General features: G+C 36.5%; 1 protein-coding gene and 1 pseudogene across 1 annotated transcript in view; both read right to left on the bottom strand.

Annotated features, from left to right (window-relative positions):
* The window catches only part of Wdpcp (WD repeat containing planar cell polarity effector), a 316,117-nt gene that overhangs the window by 96,057 nt on the left and 211,912 nt on the right, over positions 1-8,148 (bottom strand). The window lies entirely within an intron of this gene.
* LOC101570158 lies at positions 633-1,706 on the bottom strand (annotated as a pseudogene).

Genomic DNA, 8,148 nt, shown 5'->3' with positions numbered 1-8,148 from the left:
TTTTTTTAAAAAAATACATTTATTGAAGATCTGAAAAACAATTCCTAAGATTGACTTTTCCAGAAACTGTAGCTACACAATGCATTGTGTGTATCATGTTAAAATGTGCATTAGACACAAGTACAAAAATCATGAAAGAATTCACCGTCCTTTAACAACTTGATCAAAGGTAAATGCCCAAGGAACAACATGCGTGACTTGTAAAGGAAGAGCTCTTTAAGTACCATTAAAAAAAAAAGGAGCACAAATGGATGTGTGTGTTCAGTTATATACATTGAATTGGACCTCTGGCACTAGGAATCAGAGCATTTTGTCATATAGCATTACGACATATAAAAGTGTGTAGTGTCAAAGGAATAGAATCACCAGAATTCAAAAAAAGCTTTATCAACTAGGCAATAAAACACTCCACCATCTCTCTGTTGTCTATCACTGAATACACTGATAGCAACTTTGAAATAAAAAAAAAGAAGAAAAAAGGAGCTCTAACCTCTTTTATTTTCTGTTTAAAATTGAACAAAGCAAACATTAACTCTGTTATATGCTAATATCTTCAAAGTACATCATTTGTACAAGAGAAAGACTAGGAATAAAAACATGTCGACAGAGATCCAAACACTGGTGAGTGCACCTCACACTGCTTTCTGATGGTACTCAAGAGGGGCCCACTTCATAATCACTGGCACTAAATAAAGTTGCCCAATTCTTCACCAGATAGGAAATCATGAAGATAATTCAGTAATAAATCAAAGCTCTTCTCATCCAGAGGTGTATAGGCCAACATTGCTCCAATTCATACAAATAATCTTAGTAGATGTGGTACTCCAGACAACTGGGACATGGGTGCAGCAGGGTGATCAGCAAGGATCTCAGTGTACTGTGGTCTCTCAAATTTGTAGAGGAGCAGAGTGCCCAGCATTGCGTTGAAGTATTCTTTTATCCCTGCTACAACCTCATTAACAGCATATTCCTTATTATTTGTGTTTCCTTGAGATTTCTTATAATTTGCATAGTCCTCTAGAATGGAGTCCACATTCTTGGCAGGAAGATAGAAGAGCTGTTTCTGTTTGGTAATTAGGTCCCAGTCATCAACAAGCCACAGCTTTAGCCCTTCAGAGATCTTTACTTTAACTTCAACTTTGTTCATAAATATTTCTTCATTTTTAACAGTAGGATCAACCCAGGCCCTCTTCTTCCGAGGAGGCTGAGGTGTCTCACTGGTACTGCAAACATATCCATTACCAGGGGTTTTTTGCTTGTTCTTTTTAGTTTTCACTTCAATACTTTTCTGTTGCAGACCAGATGTCTTCTTTCCTGGAGCAGCCCCTCTCATCTTCCTTTCTGCATATTGCTCCTGATTGGCCTTAGCCTTTTGAAGTTCATGCTGTTTCTTCAGATTGGTGTCCACATACTTGAGCACTCTGCTTTCTTATTTATTTATTTATTGGCAGAACCAGGGACTGAACTCAGGCCCTTGCGCTTGCCAGGTAAGCATTTATTCCACTAAGCCACCTCCCCAGCCCTGAGTACTCTGCTTTCTGAAACCCACTCATCCCAATTTTTATTCCAAGCACTGTAGCATACAAAGTATTTTACTTTGGCAACTTTGCTTTTACAAACTTTGCTTCATAAAGAAGAGGGCCATGAAAGCACAGTACTCATTTACCCTCCTGGAATTTGGGCTTTGGGTCCTTCTTGGGCACCATTTATAAGTGATTTACAGGCTCGTTCTCTCCCCTCCCCCCCCCCACTACTGCTTCCTACTCTCTACTCTACCCAAGCTCACGTCAGATGCACTATCAGGCACAGCCGCTCTACATCCTGGGACCAATTTGCCGGTGCCCAAAGACCTCAGAGCACAGCAACCTATCTTTTTTTATCTGTGCTACACAAGTCTTTCAAAGTTGTTGTCCTTTCTTTTTGGACCTGAGAGATTATTTTTGCTCTTATTTCTTCTACAGCCTGATGGACTCATTTCTTTACTTCAGCTGCTATCATTTCATGATTTCAGGTGTGTGTTTTCCAAGTTCTTACAAGTCTTTGTCTCCTGGATTTGTTATGGGTGGGCTAGAAGATTGAGATTACCTTTTGCTGCTGCATTCTGGCATGTTTTATGCTTCCAGTAATTACCCAGACAGAGTCCTGCAGACTGCCTAGAGTCTGCCAAAGTTCTTAAAAGGCTCCAGGAAAGCTCTGCCCCAACAGTGTTGAGCCTAGAGATTGCAGCTCTCCTGCATCCCACAGCCACTCAGAGTCCTCCTAAGTTCTTAAAAGTTTGAACTGGCAGCAGCCTAAGTTCCACACCTGTGCGCTGTGGACTAAGGAAGGTCAGAGCTTACCAGAGTCCCACAGACTGCCCAGAGACCACTGAAGTTCTTATATGGCACCAGAAAAACTCTGCACCTGAGCCAATTTTGTGTTTTTGAAAGAACAGTTTATTTCCAGTCAGTCAAGACTGTCTAGCTTTAAGACCTATGGGTTATGAGGTGCTCTCTCTGCATAAGAGGCTTATCTGTCTATACACCCCTGATTGTGGTTGATGTCATAGTCAAGGCTGTCCTTCCCACTGGTAGATGGAAAAGAAAGTGAGCCCTCTAGACTCTACATGATGCATGCTGCAGGCTGAGGGTTAAAATGGACTGGTGACCATATTTTGATGGTATTAGGATCTGGTTCCTCACCTTATTTTCCAGGCTTTGTCTTCAACCAGCAGCAGCTTGGTTAGCTAGTCCTCATTTCTGCTGCCCCATTTTAAGGGAAACAAAATTTAGAGCCAGCATGGAGTTGGTGCATTGTTGTAACCATGCATCAGTTGGATGGATGGGTGGGTGGAGATACTGTGTATTGAGCATGGGCCTGCTTGCTCACATCTAGTTTTTAATTTAAAAAAGGAAGCATTGCCTTCTAAAACATGCATTCTCATGTTTCAATACATGGGATCAATGTATTGAAAGGATCAAAGGTTGGTTCTTGGGAACAGAAAAAAATTAAGATACTACAATGATTTGTGGCCTTCCAAAGTTTAAACTTACATGATGCATTTATTCCTTAATATTTAAGTTATCAGCACTTGCCACTATTAGTGTGGCAATAGTGAAGGTTAAAAAATACTATTTTAAACATCATTTTCTCTCTCTTTAATTCTTAATTCTCTACATTAATGAAATAAATACCAGTTAGCATTCATTGTGCAATTCTTTTGCTCCAGACTATACTATAAATTTTGATTACACATTAGCAAACTGGACAGTACTCAATGTTTTCAATAGGTCCTGTAATTCATGTGCCCCCAGTAAAAGTAGACTTGGTGAGACATAAAAGTTCAGTTTATATGAGACAAAACCCAATGGTCATGGAAGATAAAAGGATTAAACCCCACTTTTAAGAGATCTAACTACAAAAAGCTCTAACTAGTCTTTATAATTACAGACTTAAAAAAGATTGCTACATTCCAGATCCTTCTAATGTCTCAATAGCTGCCTAAGATATCAGACATCAAATCAATGGCATACGAGATTCTGAGGTCCCCTGGACCCTATCTTTATCATTTTAATGGGAAGTCATTACTGTCTACATGATACAGATCTTTGACTATGTTCATAATTATCCTATTGTGATTATTTAACCCATACACATTTAGTATTTTCTTTGGCTTTGTCTCCTGCAGATTTAATGCTATTCCGCCTACCCAAGATAAAAATGCTTGATGTGTATTGAGGACCTTTAGAAAGAACCTCTGGAAAGTATCTCTGACTGCAGGTTCACAACTACGACCCCTTTCAGCCTGAAGAAGCCAGAGTGGTCATCTCCCATGGTTCCCTAACAGCAGTTTGGGTTACTTTTCAGAGGGAGGAATGTTGTAGGCAGCTGAATTAGATAAAAATATTATAGACAGTCAGACAGGGCCAAGCCCTCAAGGTCAAGAGGAAACAATACAGCTACATACTTCCCTAGGGATGGGCATCAGGGATTGATCTTCTAAATAGGTATCAATCACCTTGAAAGAGCCCAAATGAGTCACTAGCTCAGCCCCCAACAGGAAGAGACCCTGTTCCACTTGCTACATGACTCATTTCCCCATTTGGTAATGGATTTAATCAATTTTACCTGAGCAATGGTGCTTGTGATCTCATTGAACCATATCATGCCCACCTAAGAGAGTTCTCATGTTTTCCACCACCTTAGACCCACCTCACCACATGGTTTTACTCTATAAAAGTCCCTGGAAGAGAAAGTTTCCCAGGGCCAACCTGCCTAGACCCCCTCCCCGTCCCTCTCTCAGAAAGGATCTTTCTTTCCCCCTAAAAGTATATATTCTGCTCATAAAAATAAAGCAAGAAAGAAATTTTGATTACAGATCAGCAGTAAACATGATCAGCAGTAAACATGATCAGCAGTAAACATGACTGTCCTCATTTATGAATCAAGAAAGTGAAGCTCATATTCAAATCTTCTTATCCTCTACTACACTGACTCTCTGCAACAAAATATATCTATCCTTTTATAAAATATCTCTAAAAATTATTCCCTCTTTCCTGAGATGGATTATTTTATAGTATTATGGAGAACAGCAAGGACTTTGAGGTCAAATTACTCAACTGAGAATTCTGATTAGACACAAGTTGTGATCATTAAACAAGTTATTTTTTAAAGTGTCCTAATCTATAAAATAGGGGTGATACATGCTTACATACGGAGATGTGGGAATTAAATATGATCATGGTTATAAAGTCCTTAGACTTAGTCAACATACATTATATAGTAACCATTCTCATGATACAAATTGCTTTTATCTATATAAGTATATGCAACAATCATTAATAAAAAAATTAACAGTGAGGGTAGGAAGTACATGGGAACTCTCTAATTTCTACTCAATTCATTATGAACCTAAAGCTACCCAGAAAATAAAGTTTACTATTATAAAATAAAAAATAAAAGTGTTCATATCTGAAAATATTAAAGCAACAAGATGACAATTTTTACCTATTTAATTATCAATGGTAAGAAATAAATTATTTCTACTAAGGGTATGATGAGACAACTAATTCACAAGTGCTGACAGGAATATTTGATAATATGTACAAGTTTGTTTTTGTTTTTGTTACACATTTGCAGTACCTAATATTTATGCTCCCTGTGTGGAATTGGTTCAGGTACTTAACACATCCCAATTCCTTTTCATCATCCCTTATTGAATTCTGTCTCCATCTCTTGACCCTTTGAAATGATCTTTCTCCCTGCTTCCTATTGTCTCTCCTCTACTGTACTCTTTATTTTTACTCTTGTTTTCTCATATAAGAGAAACAAGTACTTAGGCTTGAGTATCTGATTTATTTCACTTAGGTCATCATAGTCTCAAGGTCCATCTATTTGGAAATCGAGGGGTGGGTAGAGGGAGGAGGGAGGAAAGAAAAGGGATGAAAAAAGACTCAAAATATACTATATACATGTAGCAACTTCCCGTGAAAAATGCAAACATGTCCTACACACATATGCTAATAAACTAAAAAGAAATTTTTAATCTTAAAAATGTACAAAAATTTATGTATAATACACATAATATATGTGATATTAATAAATCACATAAATAAATGGGATATTTATGGCAGCAATATTTACAGAAAAAAAGTCCATGTTCATATATAGGAAGATGTAGCTCTATGTTTATTAGAAAATAGGGCTATGATAATTATGAAAATTGGGCTATGATAATTATTGTTAAAAATGTTACTTTTACAATCAGACAAGTATTTTTATTTTGGAAAAACTCTAGCTTAATGTTCTAAAAGACTATTATGACTATACATGGTGTATATCAGTAAAATTTGAATTAATGGGAAGAGTTTAGGTATAAACTTTCACTGATAAAATTTATGGACAAATTAGTGAGACTTGAGTTTCAAAATAATCTTTTTTGTAAAAGGCTGAGTATTGTACCTCAGTGGTACAGCACAAACCTGGCAATCATGAACCCATGAATTCACTCCTGTACCTATCCCAAAAATTATGACCCAAAGGACAAATTCTTATCTTTACACAGCAATAAGCACATGTGATCAGAGTGTAAGACTTTACCGAAGTTATGCTCTTCATTTTAACCACTTCAGCGCTGAGGTCTATAAACAAGGTGAGGTTTCTGAAGCAAGCTAGTATCTATTAACAACCTATAATTTAGACCAAGTTTCCAAGATACTGAAAAAACTGAAATACCTTTGCCATAACATGGGAAGGGCTGGGGGAAGCCTCTGTAATATGGATCAGAATCTACATCAAGCTGAATTTTCTTTTTATTATTTGAACATGCTTATCTAGGAGAAAAAAAAAAAGGAGGGAGGGAATTGAAAAATACCAAGTGAGTGTTACCTATTCTTATCTCTAAGAGACAGATGTTTAAGAGTATTTACTGTAAGTAGAAACAAGGTTATATTATCAGGCAAAGTTTTTGAGTTCTTGTTGTGAGATCTGCACATGTAACAAACCTACCTAGCAAATTCATGGAATTTTCTCTGAAAGCTTCTTTTTCAACCTCATCAAGGTAGAATATCCAGCAAAGCAGAATTTCTCCTAGACTTATAAAGTGTTCCTTAATGTCAATATTCAAGAATGTTTATCTTTTTAATAAATATAATATGTATTCTTAATAAATACAAAAGAGAACTGTGAAGCCAGCAGAATAATTCAAATACAACAAATGGTTATCATGATATCTTTCCAAATAATTATGATTTTCCTTTTAACACTGCAGGTTTCAGACATTATGATTTAGAAGATAAACAACATAAGCAAAATCTAAAGACTTTAGTAGTATAGTTGTAGACAGGGAGGCAATGCTGTAAAGAAAAACCAGACTTCCATAAACACATAGTTTGGTTGTTTTATATGCTTATCTCACACACTTAATTAGCTTTAAAAAGAGCTTTGGAGGCTGGGGATATAGCTCAGCAGCATGTGCTATCTGGTAGCTGTCTGGTAAGCATAAAGCCCTGAGTTCAATTCCAGTATAAAAGAGAAAGAGAGACAGCCTCGAGGAAGAAGAGCCAGGACTACAAAATTTGTTCATAGAATGTCTTTTATATTATTTGTACTTACACTCTACCAGTTTTGTTTTATTTCATAATTTACTGATTTGTATTGCCTTTTTCAAAGTACCATTATGGATAAAGGATTCCCCCAGCCATTGGCAGAAGTCTACCAATGCTCCATCCTCAAGACTTCCTTCCCAAAATATCTCTAGCTAGGCTCACATGAAAATCAGTTCCTTGATTTATAACATCTTTCTCAGATGGCTTCCAGGCAAAGGGCTCTTGTCTATCCTCCACATTTGCTCTCTTATTCTTTCCCTAAAACATAGGTCTGTTCAGATGTATGTAGATAACTTTCTAGTGTTAAACTATGAGCAAGAGAATAAATGTCCTTTGGAATGCCACCAGAACAAATCAATACTCTCAGAATTATTTAAAGATATTATGGCAGTGTAGACAGCTCTGCAGCATAAATGCCTGCCTAGCAAGCGTAAGTTCTTGAGTTCAACACGTGTTACCAAATAAATAAATAAAATGACAGCAATCACAACACATTAAAGTTTCATGTATTTCATGATTATAATTATGTAAAAAAGTACAACTGAAAGCACGACTAAAAGAAAAACAAGTGTGGGTCTTAATGACAAAACCTTACTTGCTAAAAACATCTCAGGGCAGTAATTTATTTTGTGAGGAAAAGATTAAAAATTTCTTTAATAGTTATACAGTTATTTGTATCCTCTATTTCTTTTTTAGTAAGTTGTATTTATTTTTATATTTCTAAGGAATTTTCCATTTTACCTAATTTTTAAAGTTTGTTGTCATGAAGCTGTTCATTATATTCCATTCACTATTTCTGTTTTACTTGTCAAAGAACAAATGCTTAACTTTCTCTTTCCTCTTCATCATTCTGGTTCCATCAAATTGAAGACATATTTATATCTTTTTCTTACTGAAGTGTATTTTACTGATACTTCAAAGTTTCTTTAAAAATATAAGGCTCATGTTGGGGATGTAATTCAGTAGTAAAGAATTTGTGCAGCATGCAGAAAGTGCTGGGTTCAACCTCAAGTACGAGACAGAGACGGGGAGAGAGAAGGAGAGACAGAGACAGAGACAGAGA

This window comes from Octodon degus, unplaced genomic scaffold, assembly GCF_000260255.1.
Source record: "Octodon degus isolate 3935 unplaced genomic scaffold, OctDeg1.0 scaffold00078, whole genome shotgun sequence".
Classification (NCBI taxonomy): Eukaryota; Metazoa; Chordata; class Mammalia; order Rodentia; family Octodontidae; genus Octodon; species Octodon degus.
The sequence above is the reverse complement of the archived record's forward strand: the minus strand, read 5'-3'. Positions and strand labels throughout refer to the sequence as shown.